Source organism: Phoxinus phoxinus (assembly GCF_949152265.1).
Source record: "Phoxinus phoxinus genome assembly, chromosome: 1".
In the NCBI taxonomy this organism is placed as follows: domain Eukaryota; kingdom Metazoa; phylum Chordata; class Actinopteri; order Cypriniformes; family Leuciscidae; genus Phoxinus; species Phoxinus phoxinus.
The window spans coordinates 3,260,496-3,276,812 of NC_136876.1; the positions used below are offsets into that span (position 1 = coordinate 3,260,496).

Consider the following 16,317-nt stretch of genomic DNA (forward strand, 5'->3'; position numbering starts at 1 on the left):
GATCCCTGAGTGCTTTGCCTGTTGTACTTGAAGTTTCTGTCTGGATATTGCTGGTATTCTCAGGTCTCATTCTGCTCTGCCATTACTTCTCTCCAGCCTACAGTCATCTTGTGCTAGTTACAACTGCTGCTCGGCTAGTTACAACGGCTGTCATTGTGTCTCACCCCTGCCTATTGTCTGGACCAGGGGTGCCCAATCCTGCTCCTGGTGATCGACTGTCCTGCACAGTTCATCTCCAACCCTAATCAAACACACCTGCCTTTAATTTTCAAGTGATACTGACGTGCTCTGAAGACCTTAATTGGTTGCTTCAGGTGTGTTTGATTAGGGTTGGAGATGAACTGTGCAGGACAGTCGATCGCCAGGAGCAGGATTGGGCACCCCTGGTCTGGACTGTTCACCTCTCCCACCACATCTTGTCATCTATCTACTGTTTGTTAAAAAACATGTTAACACTCATTCTGCATTTGAGCCCTCCTTCATAGACCCGTGACACTTAAGGCAAGTTCACACTACAGGATTTTAAAATGTCGGGCTGAACTGTGCAGTTCACACTACATGACTTGCTCTCTGTGAAATCAGGAGTGTTCAAGTTGTTGAGCTGTTCACACCACACGACACAACGTTATTGATCTGCAACAGGAGGTAACTCACTACACGAGTAGACAACAACTGTCATCCAACGATTATATCTTGTCTACAAACCCACGTTTTGTCACGAAAAATCACGCGATAAAACGAACCGGAAATGACGCAATACAGCACGTGTGCCACTACCCAGCGAAGAAGAACACAAGTACACAACACGCGAGTCTTTGTTTGAATATGGACGTCAGACAGAAATTAGTGCTGCAAACTTTTTGCGCGATGATTTGCTCTGGAAAAAAAAGAAGCGTATTTTCCCAGTGACCTCAACCCATGCCTTGCTCTGATTGGCTGTAGCTCATGACATCACATGTGGTTGAGTCGTGCGACATATCCAGATATCTAGCATGCTAGATATTTTTCTGGGCTGTGCGACGCGTCTGCGAGTGTCTTTGATGCGTTGTTGGCTCTTTCATACTAACAGATTGGCGAGCGTTCATCAGCCGCTAATCCCCCGCGATTTGCACGCGATAACAACCCGACCTGTCGGCGAGCTCAACGATTTGCAAATCAGGCTTAAATCTGGCATAAAATCCTGTAGTGTGAACTAGGAAAAAGCTACCAAATAAAGCTTTTGTCTATGTGCTGCATAGAATAGGTGTAAAAAGAAAATGGTTATTTTGAATATGTGCTTCTGCAAGCCTATGTTAATGAAGGACTAGGACAAGTCCAAAGTTTGACCTTTAAGGGAATTGGCTGTAGTAGAATAACAGCCCATTGTTAGAAGGCGGCCCGGACCAGGGTTAGTATAAAAAGCCTTGGAGAGGTTTTTTTCGGGGCCACATTTCGGGTCTTTTACGTGTTTGTTATTTGTTCCTTTGTTTTTTTTCCCTTTGTATTATTCTGAATCTTTTTTAATAAAACGAAATCATGTTGTGGTAATTCGTAAAACTTTTTAACCAAGTCTAAGAGGATTTTTTTTCCTATCAATATTTCATGATTTTTTGTAATGAAATATTAGCAAACGCCTAGTTCATTCGAATTCAACATTGAACTGGTTAGAGGCACCACCGAGGACCCTGAATCGACATCCTTCATCCCCCATATAAAGGTAAGGCCAATATTTGATTGCAGCAGATTATGGGTATGTTTGAGAATGATTTATAGGTTACAGCGGGATAAAAATACAACAAAGTCCATAAAAGTGCATCTATCCATGATAAATGTGCTCCACACTTCTCCAGGGGGTTAATGAAGATCTTCTGAAGTTGCGATGTGTAAGAAAAATATCAATATTTAAAACTTTATAAAGTAAAATAACTAGCTTCTGGCCAAACAGACACACGGATTTGAATTAAAGGGGTGGTTCAGGATTCTGGACATCGGACCTCATTTTCAAGTTAGCCTGGTTGTTATTCAACAGTGGAGACAGTTTTCTAAAAAAAATACATCCAGTCCTTCCAGTTGCATAGTCCACAGTACACCAAAATTAAATAAATTATAATGCCAGACTGTCGATGTAAATGTCTGTTGAGAGAATAAGGTTAGAAATCAAACTACCCTTTCATTGCATTGCAATAGTTATACTTTGTTCCCTGTATTTATTAGCACAGTCTACAAGCAGCGGCAGAGTGATATTAAGTTACCTAGGCAACCGAGAGAGCCGGTCAACATGACAATCATGCAAGTGTATTTACCTGCCGCTGACACTCATCACTACAGAAGCAGAGTATATTTCACTAAGAAATCAACATAGGACTATGGCCACGTTTGAAAGCCATGCCAATGTTTTAGACTTTGGAGACGAGGAATGTGTTTTATTCAACGAACCGTACATGTATGAGCCAGAATACACAGACGAAGAACTAATCGAGATGGATGCTAAAAGGGCAGAAATTGAACTGTAAGTTAAAGTTGGGGCGGCAGTGGCTCAGTGGTTCATGTAGGTTGTCTACAAACTGAAAGGTTGGTGGTTCGATCCCCGGTTCCACTGGACCAAGTGTCGAGGTGTCCATGAGCAAGACACCTAACCCCAGCTGCTCCCGACGAGCTGAGTGGCGCCTTGCACGGCTGACACCGCCGTCGGTGTATGAATGTATGAGTGAATGGGTGAATGAGAGGCAAATTGTAAAGCGCTTTGGTGGCCATGGGTCTATGAAAGCGCTATATAAATGCAGTCCATTTACCATTTACCATTTAACGTTATCTCCAATAACGTTGTCATTGGGACTAGCTTCATAGATAGCTATAGTACCCTTAAGAGTTATTACCTGTTTATAACTGGTGCATCTGGAAAGACGGCTGGAACTGCATTCCTTGTTTCGATTATGGGGTTTTTCAAAGTCGTCTGGTCTAAAATGATCACTACAAATTTGCAACTTTAGTAGAGTCTCTGCCGGTGTCTTGTTGTCCAAGCCAGCAGCAAGAAGCCACAGTTGGTTCCTTTCTGGATTTCTCAATGGAAATTTGTGGAAACTTTTTGGTGAACCATCTAATGTTATTTGGTTTATTTTTACAATTTCGAAATGCACAACGAATCACCATTGTTACGACCCGTGAGGTCTGTGTATGTGTGTGTGTCGCGTGCGCTCTTTTTCTCTCCCTCTCCTACAGGTGTCTGGAGGTTGACGCAGATAATCCCGCAGCTGAAGCTGATCAACGGAAATCAGCGAGGTGTATAAACAGGGCCAGTGAAGTGCTCTGGAAGAAAGAGAGATCCCTCTTCCTTGTTGACGTCTGTGTGGCTCACTGGATTGGAATTGCTGTGTGGACTATTGAGATCGGCTGGGTGCAGCTGATCGAGATCTCTTTATTTTTCCCTTGAAGTCTGTGTGGATTACTAAACGTTGACTACTGTGTGAATTGCTGTGTGAACTAGATCGACTGGGTGCAGCTGATCGTGATCTTTGCCTTGTGCCGTCTCCGTTGAGCCAGCTGACGGGCCAGTGTTTGTGATCAGCTGGAGAGGTGTGGTGAGCAGCGGGTTGTCCTCGTGTGTATTGCATCTGCGCGGCGGGAGCCGTGGAGACTGTCTGTGTGTTGTCTTGTTATATTTTTCTAGTTAGCGTCTTTGTTAGTAAAATCAATAAATGCACAAACTTGACACCTGTTTCGAGTCATCCTTTGAGTTTTCCATCCTGGGTATATTTATTTGTTTGTCCCAAAAACCCCTAGACAAGCCAGGGACGTAACAAAAGTGGGGTGCTCGTCCAGGATTTTTGGAAAACTGGGATGCTTGTTTCATGTGACATGTTGTGGATCAGGTTTTTAAACCTGATGGTATATTCGTGATTTATTTCTGTGTAGGCTATGTAGGTATAGCTATAGCATATGTATATTTTGTTTTGGTTGTTTATGGTGATTGATGTTTCCCTGAGTAAAACTTCCACTTGAACTGCTTCCTCAGCTTAGCATAGGGTAGTGTCCAGCTAGGCTGAAATAGCCTTTCCATCGGGCACTAGTTTATTATTTTGCATTTTTTATTTTTGGAAGCAAATCCTGGGCGGAGACTACGTTCTCCAAAGGGGGCTGGCGTTTCAGGGTTTCGACCGCTGATGTTTTGCCTGTAAGTCGCCTCGAGCCCGGCACGCTTCTGAAGATAGATAGGTAAGTTTGGTGAGGCAGGTGCTGAGGAGGTTTGTTTTGTGGAGGGGAAGGGGTGATATTGAGTCATTGAGTTTTACTATGTCAATTTAATTAGTAGTTTTTCAAGTGGTTTTGTCATGGCAGCGTTTGATTTAAAGGCGTTTGTGTCTTTTCCAGAATTTAACCAGCTGGATAAATGCAAGAAAATTGAACTTCATGATATTGCAAACTATTATGAGATTTCTGTATCCGCTTCTCTAGGGAGAGCTGAACTTAAAGCGGTGGTCTTGAACGGACTCATCAGTAAAGGGGTTATGGCATTACCGGTACCTGTGAGTGATTTTGATCCAGAGCTGAGTGTGAGGGGGGACCAACTTGCTCTAGGGACCCCCACTGGTCAACAGAGGATACAGACAGGTAAGCCTGTAACAATGCCCAAATATGTGCCATCTTCAACTGAGTCATCCCCAGGTTCTATGGAGGATGGCCGGTTAAAAGTTCGTTTGTTGCGGCTTCAAATAGAGAAGGAAGAAAAGGAAAGAAATTTCCAACTCCATCGAGAATTGGAATTAAAGAAACAAGACGGAGAAATAGCATTTAAAATAAGACAACTCGAACTGCAGGCAAATATTGATGCTGCTCGCCCTGTTACTCCTGCCAGTGTGTCTCCACAGTCTGCCAGTGGGTATGATGTAAGTAAATATATTTCTCTCGTGCCTGTTTTTCGCGAGACCGAAGTGGAAGCTTATTTTGGGGCATTTGAACGTGTTGCTGGAGCTTTGCGCTGGCCTAAAGAGGTGTGGGCCATTTTACTACAGTGTAAATTAAGCGGTAAGGCCCAGGAAGCATGTGCAGCACTGTCAGTTGAGGATGGGTTAAATTATGACCATGTTAAGAGTGCTATTATGAGAGCTTACGAGTTAGTACCGGAAGCATATCGACAGCGTTTTCGTAGCTTACGGAAAACTCATGATCAGACATTTACAGACTTTGCTCGTGAAAAAGGTATTCTCTTTGATAGATGGTGCACGGCATGTAAAGCAGATGATGTGGCCTCTGTACGTGAACTTATCTTGCTTGAGGAGTTTAAAAACTGTTTGCCAGAACGTACTGCGGTTTATCTAGGTGAACAAAAGATTGTTTCCTTGCAACAGGCAGCCATATTTGCAGATGAGTTTGCGCTTCTGCATAAGTCCACCTTTATTGAGCGAGATGCTCCTCCACGAGCGGGCCTTCAAAAGTCTGAACAGCTAGCTCATAATTCTCCTGACAGTCGTCCCAGAATAGCTTCCATTCAAAAGGCAGACAGAGTATGTTTCTTTTGTCGAAAACCTGGACATCTAATTGCTGAGTGTAGGGCTTGGAAGGGTCAGCAACCTAGTCCAACGTAAAAACAACCAAAGGGGGTGGGGTTGATTAAAATGTCTCCCCAGCCCCAGAGGTTGGAACCAGAGATGTGAGACTGATGATTGTTTTAAACCTTTTATTTTTGAAGGTTTTGTTTCTCTGAGGGTGTGTCCCATGATGTGTCCGCTGCAAAGTGGATGGGGTCGAAAAAGTGACGGCTATATTATCTCTACCGACTCCTACCACTAGACGTGAGCTTAGGTGGGATGATGGGTGTGATCAGGCCTTTTGAGGCTGCCATCATAACCCTCTTGTTTTTCTAGCCCGCATGTACAACAGTAACCAACGGTTGATGCGTTGGGCCCTTCTGGCTCAAGGCTACAACTTGCATATTAAACATAAAAGGGGAGCAGACAACATCTTGGCTGATGCCCTATCCCGTGGGTAAGACTAAAATTCTTTAACATATAAGGGATAAACTTTTATGTGTTCTAAGATACACACTATATAAGTTTGTTCTTATGGGTGGGGGTGTTACGACCCGTGAGGTCTGTGTATGTGTGTGTGTCGCGTGCGCTCTTTTTCTCTCCCTCTCCTACAGGTGTCTGGAGGTTGACGCAGATAATCCCGCAGCTGAAGCTGATCAACGGAAATCAGCGAGGTGTATAAACAGGGCCAGTGAAGTGCTCTGGAAGAAAGAGAGATCCCTCTTCCTTGTTGACGTCTGTGTGGCTCACTGGATTGGAATTGCTGTGTGGACTATTGAGATCGGCTGGGTGCAGCTGATCGAGATCTCTTTATTTTTCCCTTGAAGTCTGTGTGGATTACTAAACGTTGACTACTGTGTGAATTGCTGTGTGAACTAGATCGACTGGGTGCAGCTGATCGTGATCTTTGCCTTGTGCCGTCTCCGTTGAGCCAGCTGACGGGCCAGTGTTTGTGATCAGCTGGAGAGGTGTGGTGAGCAGCGGGTTGTCCTCGTGTGTATTGCATCTGCGCGGCGGGAGCCGTGGAGACTGTCTGTGTGTTGTCTTGTTATATTTTTCTAGTTAGCGTCTTTGTTAGTAAAATCAATAAATGCACAAACTTGACACCTGTTTCGAGTCATCCTTTGAGTTTTCCATCCTGGGTATATTTATTTGTTTGTCCCAAAAAACCCTAGACAAGCCAGGGACGTAACAACCATGTTGCCAATTCTTTAGTTTACAATAGAATGTTTTTCAATATCGTTGTTCAAGGCTACTACTAGCTAGCTAAACATCCCGACTGTAGTACGCGCTTCTGTTCTGTGTTTACTTTTCGGCACAGTACTACTAACCGGAGCAAAGTAAAATTCCGCCGCTGCTAAGAAACTAGTTCCTGTAAATGTAATGCGATCATTGAGATGCAAGAGTACTTTGATTTCTAACATTATTCTCTCAATAGACATTTACATCGATAGTCTGGCGTTATAATTTATTTGATTTTGGTGTACTGTGGAGTGGGTAAAACTGTTTTTAATTGCAGGCTAGTACATATCGTTGACTCGCGCTAGCCTAGCACCGGCGAACTATGCAACTGGAAGGACTGGATGACATTTTTTGAAAACTGTCTCCACTGATGAATAACAACCAGGCTAACTTGAAAATGAGGTCCGATGTCCAAAATCCTGAACCACCCCTTTAAGTCTAAGCACAACTTATGCGAGTAATGTGACATACTGCTGATATTTATGCTGCGCCATTTCTGACGTCACAAGTTGCGTAAGTTGCACTTTAGGCGCAAGTAGACTGTGTATGGCGGAAGCTAGAATTTTACTTTATTTACTTTACACAAACTCATCGCTTTGACTCAGAAGGCCTTTATTAACCCTCCAGAGCCGTGGATAACTTTGTTGATGGATAGATGTACTCAATGTGACAGAACCTCCCCCTCCGCAAGGCACGGCCTCGTGCCATATGCAATCAACAGGATGTGCGCCCTGGTGGCTGACGAGGGTGTGGCTTACCCAGAGCAGGAAGCCTCCAGGGTGGAGCCGGCAGTTCAGGGGAACAGGGCGTAGCCGGCAGTTCAGGGGAATAGGGCGTAGCCGGCAGTTCAGGGGAACAGGGCGTAGCCGGCAGTTCAGGGGAACAGGGCGGAGCTGGCAAATTGGGGCTGAGCATCTCAGGGACAGCTTCCGTGGACGGGCTGACTGATGCGCACCATCTTGTCGGAAGACTCAGGCTCGACAGGCATGACGTGAAGAATCTCAGGCTTTGTGTGGTGTATCATTCATCAGTGCGTTTTTTTTCACTCCAACGTTCCAATAAATCCTGCACACTAAAAGTTGCATGGATAAATTTGCTAACCCCACAAATGGACCTATGTAAACGATTTAGAAAAAGTTCCATCGATTCAGACTTTATGGGCCCTATCTTGCACCCAGCGCAATTGACTTTGTACACCGACGCACGTATCATTCCAATTTTGCACCCGACGCACAGCAGACTTTTCCCTCCACAGACGCACGTCGGTAAATTAGGGAATGAACTTGCGCTCGGGGGGGCAGTTCAGCGAAAAGAGGAGGTGTGTTCTGGCGCAAACGTTCCCTGGTGATATTCTGCAGTTTCACAAAACAATTCCTCCACAGACCAGGAAAAACCTAGTTATTCAGATGCTATTTTAAGGGGGCATGCTTGGCCATAATGTAGCGTGTGCACAACGCGCATACACTTTGCTACTTTCATCTACACAGACGCAGCAGTTCCCATTTTTGTAAACCATAAGTGATTCCAAAGAAAATATTACCACATGAGGGGAAATAATTGTGGTGTCCATGAATATGTGAAAAAATAGGCATAAATCTAGCTTACACATTTACCCAAATTATTCAGAAACCAATAGTGGCAAGACAGATAGGTATATAAGGACAACTGACAAAGTGTGTTGTCGGTCAAGAACCAGAAAACAAAACTCTGAAGACTGCAAAATCACTTTACCATCATGTAAAGGTGCTCCTGCCGTGCGCTGGTAAATCCGCCGTTATAATAGCAATCCGCCATGGAACAAGCGCGCCTGCTCTTAAAGGCACACTATGTAGAAATTGTACCTTAATATATCAGCTTCAAAGTAATTTCGGTGGTAAACAAACTCATAGTAGGGCGAATTATCCTGGTAGTAAAGCTTGGGGGGGACGCCGCTGGAAAAACCAGCAATGCAAGTTTGAGAGGAGCGCCCCCGACAAATCTCACGAGAATCACGACTTGCTTTACGGCAACGACGTCTCACACACATCAACAACATATGAAGCACCGGCCGCTCTGTAAGCACGAAGACACTTGCTCGCATTTCAGACGTGATAGGCTACTCGACAATGGAAAAAGCAAAGAACTCTTGCATTAACTCTCTAAATAGTTAACATTTTACACTAGTCAACACTGGTTAGTCTTGAATTTACCCAACACCAGTGCGTAGTGTCAAAATGTAACACAAATGTGTGTTTTTCTTACAACACTACCGAGTTGTATTGATCTGTATTGATTTGTAATACTATTTGGAATCAATTTAAGTATTTCATCACATCCATATTTCTTCAGGTCTTGTGAATGAAAAAGTGCCACAACATGAATATTCATCAGAACAGAATTACATTTTTGGGCCAGATTCCTCAAATATAAAGTAAATGCAACCAAGCTTGTGTATCCCTTTCTTTGAACCCAAAGGAGTTTTGCCATCTCAAAATCATCATAACAAAGCTGAATCTGTAGAGCATGTTTTTGCTGGGAAAACAAATCATTACTTTTGAAGTATGAACCATCACATATATCTTTATAAACACCTTCTTTATGTTGCCTGACCTGCAGGAAACTTTCACATAATTCACTATTCTTAAACATACCCTTGTGAAAAAGAAGTGTGCTTAATTGTATTGAAAGCGTACTTTTTGTGTGCTTAATATCATAAAAGTATACTTTTTGAAAAGTGCACTTGCAGATAATATAATATAGTTCAAATTAAATACCACTTAAGTGTACTTAAAGGGAATGCACTTTAATGACAATATTTCTTAACACACTTAAGTGCACTTTTTACAAATGCACTTTGTAATAATGTCTAATTAAGTTGAACTTAAAGTACACTTTCATCACAATATTTCTTAACACACTTAAGTGCACTTTTTACAAATGCACTTTGTAATAATGTCTAATTAAGTTTAACTTAAAGTAAGTACACTTTCATCACAATATTTCTTAACACACTTAAGTGCACTTTTTACAAATACACTTTGTAATGTCTAATTAAGTTGAACTTAAAGTAAGTACACTTTCATCACAATATTTCTTAACACACTTAAGTGCACTTTTTACAAATGCAATTTGTAATAATGTCTAATTAAGTTTAACTTAAAGTAAGTACACTTTCATCACAATATTTCTTAACACACTTAAGTTCACTTTTTACAAATACACTTTGTAATAATGTCTAATTAAGTTGAACTTAAAGTAAGTACACTTTTATCACAATATTTCTTAACACACTTAAGTGCACTTTTTACAAATGCACTTTGTAATAATGTCTACTTAAGTTGAACTTAAAGTAAGTACACTTTCATCACAATATTTCTTAACACACTTAAGTGCACTTTTTACAAATGCACTTTGTAATAATGTCTAATTAAGTTGAACTTAAAGTAAGTACACTTTCATCACAATATTTCTAAACACACGTAAGTGCATGTTTTAAAAAGGCACTTTGTAATAATGTCTACTTAAGTTTTACTTAAACAGTTATTTTGATGTATTGACTAATATACTAAATAAAAGAATAATTTTAATGGAAAATATGGAAAATAATTGTTTTTAATTTCAACTCAAGTGTGTTGTCCAAAATGATTTTGTTGATGTATTATAAATGTGTTTAGTCTATAATATATTGTGTGCATTAATGCACTTGAAATGTATTTTTCCTCTAAACTGCAATACATTTGTTTATACAGTATACTCCAGTACAACTTATTGTTGACATTTTTATCACCAGCTTCTGCTCTATGAACTCAATTAAAAGTGTCAGTTTTCTACATAATATTTGACAATAAAATGTAATTTATGAGAGGAGTTCTTAATGTATTAACGTATTGTACTTTACATCTGTGTAGAGAATACTTTTAATATCATTATGTTGATCTAATTAAATTAAACACATTTAATTGTGAGCAAAGTTAAACAAATCTAAACAAAATTAAACTGCATTTAAATGCAGTTAAAATACATTTAATTTAAATTAGACTACACTACACTATAAAAATGATTGACTTTTAGTTAGGTGAATGAATCAAGTTTTGTGAACTTACAGAGTCTAACAACACAATGAGTTTGAACCTATGGTTTGAACAGAAATTAAAAAGCTGAAATATAACCATGCATGAAATATATTAACTTTATTTAATGCGCATGCGCCAGAAATACTACGTCACGATGACGCACTACTTCACCAGAGTTTGAAAAATGCACTGTTATGTTTCTGTAATCGCGATTCGTGAGGAAAGGAAACTGAAGCTGCGCAATCAGGAAGAGAACTCCACGCCACGTTTGATTACAGATGAGACGTTATACTGCAATGAGTCAAGTAAGTATATCTTGATGCTTTCTTTATTTAAAAATTTTCACCGTAACATGGCTTGTTATTGCGATTAAGACTGTGTAACACATTACATTATTTTAATCGCAGACAGACGCAATAGACTCGGGAGGTGAATTAATCAGGTTTTCAATAATTTATCTATGATTGCATTCTAATAATTTCTTACATCATAATATGTTCGCGTGTGGGTGTGTTCGACGAATTTGGCTGCTGAAAATATATATAATTTAATTAAACCGACTTTTTAAATCATTTAAAAATTACTAAATGACTTAGTCAAATTTGCTAAATACAGCTTCAATATTGTAACACTCGAAGACATTTATATACATTTAATACGTATAATCAATGTTATAACCACCATAAAAATGTAATATATCACTCTGGAAATAATGCTTGTAATGTAGCATTATTTTTTTATTTTTGCATTTGAAGAGTGAGTTGTTCAGTTACTATTTGTTTTGGAATATGTAATTTTTTTGTGCTTATCTGGAGTTACACGTTCATTTTGCAGGATCAGTTCATTTGTGATTGGAGATACAGTGCAAGCGGTGTGGAATCACAGGCCTTTATTGATGAGGTGATGTTAACATAATTTGTCATGAATTGTTGCACAGACAGCACACCCTGATCAAGCTGAAACACTGCTATCAAGTCACTTACTATCCCTATAGCTTTTAAATACTTTGAATCTTCTCCATTTGTAAGTAATAAATTCCCACCTGTGCATTTACAGATGCCCCTATAATCATCATATATTTTACAGGTATCAAACCAAAGGAAGAGGGCCGCAGAATTGCTGTGTCAACCGTGGTACCAGTAAATACAGGAACATCCTTCATGAAGATTTGCGCGGTAAGCTGAAACTTACCATCCAAGATGAGGAAACATTTGCATGGGTCTTGGGTATGGAAGTAAAATAATGGCAAATGTTTTTGAAACAAAAAAGCCTGTTGAATTGCACTACTTGAACAAAAAAAAAATGCATTGCATTAACTATGCTTGCATTTTAATGCATTGTATTTTTAGGGCTTGCATTTTGGGTTGAAATTTAAGCTGTGAATATTTAGATTAAAAACATTTCAAACCCATTTTCATTATTAAAAATCCAATAATCCATATTCACCTTTAATATTTTACTTAAAAAATATTCAAATGGTTTAAAAATACAACCTATAATATTTAACAGGTGATTTTTGGTCAAAAACAATTTTCCGCTTCGCAAATTCAGTGGTTCGAATTGGACAGTAAATTCAACTTTAACATCCAGGAACTGCTAGCCTGGAAATCCAGACCCAAATCCGAAAGATTAAGGGTCTGGCATTGAGTAATATAAATCACCCAACTCGAGGGGCGGCACCAAGCATGTATTTGAAAATCTCACTGCACGCAATTGGATAATACTAGTACGACCAATCACAACTAAGCCCCATACGCCTAACTACCAGCGGAGCTAACTGGTAGATTAGACTCTTGCCGGCAAAACAGTAAAAACATCCTTCTTGCAAAGGAACGTTTCAAGCACCGTCTTCGGTTCCTCTTTTAGATAAAAGTCTAACTCGTTCATTGTAGCGGCCAAAGCTGTTTCAAACAACTGGTGTTCATCCACAGCCATCTTGCAATGTTACTAATGACGAATAATTTGTATCATTATTTTCGTCACCGACATTTTTTCACAGACGAAAACGAGACGATAACTAAATAAAAACCAGTTTTAAATGACGACAACTATGACGAAAATTTATTGACATTTGATTGGGGAATGAATAAACTGCTTCATCAGGGCAGTACTAAATAAAAAGAGAACAACATTTTTTGTTATCCCTCTTATTACTATAATTATTAACATTTTGCAGATACTGCAATGTGTATAACTTTAAAGCGCAACTGTATATCTAACACTTTCATTCAATTGAGCCAAATATAATAATGGACTGGATCTGTTTTTATAAACAATTGTTTTCCTTCTGTTTTTGTTTTCTTTCTTCAAGGTATTTTTTCTGACTTTCCTGCTTCTCTGGAACATTTCCATTCACATATACTCTGGAGAGCTTCTGGGACATAGACATAAACAGCACTTTCCAACAACTTCAAAACATTTGGTGACAAACGATTTTGGTTTTCTTGTTTTTATGCCGTTGGAGTTCTTCAGATTTTGTTTTGTTTTTTGTTTTTAGACAAACTTACATTCACTGTAATTGAGTAAGATTTTAGAAGAAACCATTTGGTCCTGTTGGTGCTAGTAAAGGTTTAAGAGCTTTAATATTTTTACTTTAATATTAAGTCTAATTTGCTAACATTAGTTTATACATTAGCCAAAATGAACTAACAATGAACAATTTATTTACTGTATTTATTCATCTTTGTTAATATTAGGTGTGTGTGCGTGTGTGTGTGTGTGTGTGTGTGTGTGTGTGTGTGTGTGTGTGTGTGTGTGTGTGTGTGTGTGTGTGTGTGTGTGTGTGTATGTGTATGTGTTTTTTTTATGGGGACCAAATTCCAAATTACCCCAAAAGTAGTAGTACCAGTAAATTACATGGAAACAAAAACAATTTTATATATCATACAGAATGTTTTCTGAAAATGTAAAAATGCATAATGTTTTCTGTGATGTTTAGGTACCTTTGTATTTGAGGAAGAAAATGATTGTGCATATAAGCTTCATTGTCCTCCAGACTCTTTCTAAAGGAGTTAAAGTGTTGTAACTGTTTGTGTTTATGTATATTGTTTCTTTTGATTGTAACTAGGTTATTAAGAGATTTTTTTTTTTATTAAAATTTGAAATGTACTAAATTACAAATTTATTATAATTTTTTTAAATTATAAATGTATTTAATTATATAACGAACGATGTACATGTATATTACATTAAAGTATATTTTAGTTCACATTAATTGCATGTCAGTATATTGTGTAGTGCACTTAAAGTATATTTTAAAGACACTAGAAGCTGTAATGAAAGTAGATATAAAGTTGTATTAAAGGTAGGGTTGGTAATCCTGTTCAGAAACATTTTTTTTTATACTGGGTGAAATGGTCCTTCCATTCTGATGGTAGTCAATACATTACGTGTTCAGAAAAAGGAATGAAACAAATCTGACCTCTGTAGCAGCTGTAGGACAGTACAAACTCTGACCAATCACTGCCATTCGGTGCGAATGTAAAGAACCAATCAGATGCCTTCATGTCTCGTGCCCGAGCACCACTGCGTGCACAGCAGTGATGCGCGGGTCAATGTATAAACAACCCGCACCCGACAGACGTTTTCAACTAACCCGCCCGCAACTCGGACCGCAAAGGCTTGATTTATTCATTTATTTCGTTTAATTTTCTTAACAATTAAGATGCTGCATGTGTTTATCCAGTCTAATCGACGTGTACCAACAAAAACCCCGCCCCCTCTCAGCAAATAGGCTACATAAAACTGACATTACTGAGCTATACGCGTTTAAAAGTAGCCTATTAAAATGGCACAATGGCATTGCTCAGTTCAACGCGTTGGGAAATCGGGCATTTTGTCCCGCGTCAGCTTTTATTCAAAAGTTAATAATGCGCTCAACATTCAAAAGGTAAATAAGGATTTCCCACTTTCATCTGCAGACTGCTCGTGCGTCATCCTCGCGCATTCAGACAATAAAGTGTAGACCTATGTATTTCATAGAACATTGTGTCTAGTACTATATAAATTACAAAGGTAAACGACCCGACCGACCGCGACCCGAATATCATTAAAAATATTTTTGGATGACTCGTAACCGCGGGCGCAGGCACCCGCTCATTTTGGATCAACCCGCGCATCACTGGTAGGTACATGCAGCTGACTCCAAATGTGGATGCGCGTTCATGTTTGTGGGGGGGCGTAGCTTTGGACGGAGCACTGACAGGAGGGGGCGGAGCTTAGAAGAGGTGCCACTTTCAAATCTGGCTAGCTCTCCAACATTACCTACTCTAGCTTTAAAGTCCCACTTAAGTTGTTCCAAAAAATCACTCTTAATGGCAACTTATTGCATTTTATTTCAACTTAATATGTGATACATTTGAAATTAATTACACTTAATGTGCATTGAGTGCGCCCAAAACAATACATTTAATTCACACTTAAGTGTATTTTTAACTGACATTAAAGTATATTTTAGTTCACATTAATTGTGTGTCAGTATATTGTGTAGTGCACTTAAAGTATATTTTAAAGACACTAGAAGCTGTAATGAAAGTAGATATAAAGTTGTATTAAAGTCCCACTTAAGTTGTTCCAAAAAATCACTCTTAATGGCAACTTATTGCATTTTATTTCAACTTAATATGTGATACATTTTAAATTAATTACACTTAATGTGCATTGAGTGCGCCCAAAACAATACATTTAATTCACACTTAAGTGTATTTTTAACTGACATTAAAGTATATTTTAGTTCACATTAATTGCGTGTCAGTATATTGTGTAGTGCACTTTAAGTATATTTTAAAGACACTAGAAACAATTATGAAAGTAGGTATAAAGTTGTATTAAAGTCCCGCTTAAGTTGTTCCAAAAAATCACTCTTAATGGCAACTTATTGCATTTTATTTCAACTTAATATGTAATAAATTTGAAATTAATTATACTTAATGTGCATTAAGTGCGCCCAAAAGATTGCATTTAATTCACACTTAAGTGTATACTTTTAAAGTATATTATTTGTGTAATAAGTACACTTTATAAAAGTACACTAAAGTGCACTTTTTTTCCACAAGGGTAGATTTAAGGGTTCCCAAGATGGGTACATACACAAATGTATCTGTTACAGGCATCTGATTGTAAACTGCTGTTGTCCGATCTCTTCGCAAATCAAAACGCACCCCAAGAACATACTCTACAGGTTCAACTATTTCCCACTTTTTCTCGAAGAACTTCTGTCGTTTGGCTGCTGTAAGACTGAGAAAGGATTTTCCAATTGATAAAAACAATTTTCCACCTTTTTTTCCAAATCGGTTGCTGAAATCTCTGAAGAAGTACAGCTGAGAACAGCCTCTCTTGTTTGCTTATGAATGTCATTTACAAGCTCTTCATTGACCCTACCATTGCTTGGACAGTGCTCTCAGCAACACCTGATGCTTGCAATTGTGCTACAACAGATCCACACAGGTTTAACAAATGATGCTTGTCAAATGACGGTTGTCCACATTTCAAATGTAATGTCTTTCCTGGATATAATCCAT

At 39.1% G+C, this 16,317-nt stretch overlaps 1 protein-coding gene and 2 long non-coding RNA genes across 5 annotated transcripts in view; all 3 read left to right on the forward strand.

Moving 5' to 3' along the window:
* The window catches only part of LOC306996367 (uncharacterized protein), a 215,511-nt gene that overhangs the window by 171,882 nt on the left and 27,312 nt on the right, over positions 1-16,317 (forward strand). The window lies entirely within an intron of this gene.
* Positions 3,271-6,569, forward strand: LOC306999209. Of its 2 annotated transcripts, none has more exons than XR_013797768.1 (3): positions 3,271-4,191; positions 4,432-4,862; positions 5,841-6,569. It is a non-coding gene; the product is annotated as an uncharacterized lncRNA (long non-coding RNA). The 2 variants fall into 2 exon arrangements; XR_013797769.1 differs by having other exon boundaries at positions 4,432-4,587.
* Positions 11,546-13,395, forward strand: LOC307005221. The gene is made up of 3 exons (XR_013799235.1): positions 11,546-11,698; positions 11,885-11,973; positions 13,110-13,395. It is a non-coding gene; the product is annotated as an uncharacterized lncRNA (long non-coding RNA).